The sequence below is a fragment of the Rhinolophus ferrumequinum genome, chromosome 17, assembly GCF_004115265.2.
Source record: "Rhinolophus ferrumequinum isolate MPI-CBG mRhiFer1 chromosome 17, mRhiFer1_v1.p, whole genome shotgun sequence".
NCBI lineage: Eukaryota > Metazoa > Chordata > Mammalia > Chiroptera > Rhinolophidae > Rhinolophus > Rhinolophus ferrumequinum.
The window spans coordinates 34,437,073-34,439,521 of NC_046300.1; the positions used below are offsets into that span (position 1 = coordinate 34,437,073).

The 2,449-nt window shown below is 45.0% G+C and overlaps 1 pseudogene; it reads right to left on the minus strand.

The window, feature by feature from the left end:
- Positions 1 to 452: 452 nt before the first annotated feature.
- LOC117037257 (ferritin light chain-like) lies at positions 453 to 993 on the minus strand (annotated as a pseudogene).
- Positions 994 to 2,449: the final 1,456 nt, after the last annotated feature.

Consider the following 2,449-nt stretch of genomic DNA (forward strand, 5'->3'; position numbering starts at 1 on the left):
TCTCTCTGTGCTCCATTTTAGAAGCTTTTATTTGCCAATTAAGGTAAGCCTCTCATTCATTCAGTTTAATTTTGCAGATGGCTTTTTTTTCTTTCTATTGTGTGCACACAAAAAATTGTCGAAAGAGCTCCATTTCAGCAATCTTAAATTGATGTCACTTCTAGTTAAACCTCCCCATTTCTGTAAGTACTTACAAATGAAGTCTCCCTACAAATTGTACATCTGCAGGAGTATTAATGGGGGCTGGGGATTTTTCTGCCTTGGAGACACAATTTCCCATGTTTTTCATTTGTTTGTTTGTTTGTTTGTTTGTTTTTTGCTACAAAAGGCTTTATTGTTTCAATTTGGTCCACAGCATTGGAGAGGGCTCCAAGGTGGTTAGAAGGCTGCCTAGTGGTTATAGGGAGAGACTCAGGCAGAAGCCCAACACCAAGATGAAGCAGAGGGGCCCCTCAAAGGACTCTGGGCTCCAAAAGCTCCTAGTGGTGCTTGAGGGTGAGCCTTTTAAAGAGATCCTCACCAAGCTGGGCCTGGGGGCTAGCCAGCCTGCAGAGGTTGGTCAGGTGGTCACCCACCTTCTTGATGAGTTTCACCTCCTCATCCAGGAAGTGGTTCTCCAGGAAGTCACAGAGGTGGGGGGTCTATGCAGGCAGAGCCCAGGGCATGCAGATCCAAAAGGGCCTGGTTCAGGTTCTTTATGACCATGGCAGCTTCCATGGCATCCTGAATTTTACACCACTCATCTTGGGAATGCTTCTGCAGGTCCTGGAAGAGAGGACGGCTGCCACACTGGTTTTGCATCTTCAAGAGACATTCGGCACCCTGGTGCTTCTCCTTGGCCAACTCGCAGAAGAAGTGACTTACACCCTCATCACGGTGGAAACAGAAGCCCAGAGAGAGGTAGGTGTACGAGGCCCACAGATGCAGGTTAACCGGGCTGTTGATGGTGGCTTCCACCTGGGTGGAATAATTCTGACAAACTTTGGAGCTCATGGTTGCTCAGCAATAAGGAATTAAGCTCCAAAAATGATGTTGGCTGGTCTGGGAAGCCAAAGATGGCTGAGTTGGTTCTGAACGTTGAGACTGGGAAAGAGGCTGGAGGGTGGTGGGAGGCTGGAAGAAGGGGGGGGTCACTGAATCTGTTCCATCCAAACACTGTTGAAGCAAGAGAGAGATCCAGGGGACCGCCAAGGGCACAATTTCCCACGTTTTAATTTTAGTTTTCTTTTGAGATCTGCAGAGTCTGAACAAATTTCTAGGGATATTGTGTGGTGGGTTGAAGTGTACTGCTTATGGATTGAGCTCCTAAGGGACTGTCACTTCTGAGTCATTCTAACCCTCTTACGTGTCCCAGTTTCTTTCCCTGGTTGTCTAATACAACTGTGAGAACTAAGAGCACTCAGTAACCAGCCTTTATGTGCACAACCCTGGACGAGTCAATTATTTAATTACAGTTGTGTTGGAATTCCCTATGGGGCCCTGCTTGTCTTGAGGGGTACTCTCAGACACCTCCACAGAGATTCCAAGTCACCTAAGAATACCCAAAATTAGAGCTAGAGGGAGTGAATGTCTCTTGTCTTTAGAGCTGAACAAGTTCAGACTCTCATTTATCTAGCAAAAAGTTTTGTTCAGGCTCTTAGTAAGCAATTCCAATCGAAAAACCAAAATTAAAAACCAGCCACCCATTTTTTTTCCTCCTGTCCCTGGGTTATCTCAATCCTTATCTTTCAGTGCCACCTCGAGGATTTTTTTTTTTTTTTTTTTTAAGAATAGCTCAAATATAGTCAGGGCTTCCTACCTTAAAAAAGGGAGGTCCAGAATTCTAAGAAAAACTCACCCAAGTTCACCGAATGCAAAGCAAGAAGCCAGTGGGGCACAATGGGTCCCTACTGGTATCCAGCACTGGGTCCAGGTCCTCAGGGTGGTCCTGGGTGGGCTTCTTTGGAATCCTGCCGACTATGCCAAGTAAATGCTGCTATAAGAACTGTCCAAATCTGTTGAGAATTTTTTTGAGTTTATTTGAGCCAGACTGGTGAAACAACTGCCAGGAAACAAAATCTCAGTGGATTGAGAAAATGCTCCGGAGAGTAGGAATTTTGCAGCTTATTTTATACATCAGGATCAAAGGAGAGGGCATAAGAAGGGTTACATGAAATCCACTGGTGGTAGATTAAAGAGGTGGGAGAAAACAGAAGGGAAATCTCTGGGATTGGATAAAAAACAAAATGGAGGGACACATTTATTTTACATTGGTAGGTACAGGATAGTTAATAATTGACATTTGCAGATGGTCTGCAGAGAACAAGATATTGATGATGGGGTCTGTGGTCTCATTCTCCAGTGGCCGTTTTTGTGCCTTGAGGGCCTGGAAAACATGACTCTGACATTTCAAAGGAAGCTACAGGCCTAGGACATGATTACTCACCATGACCCACTTTTAGTTAAGAAT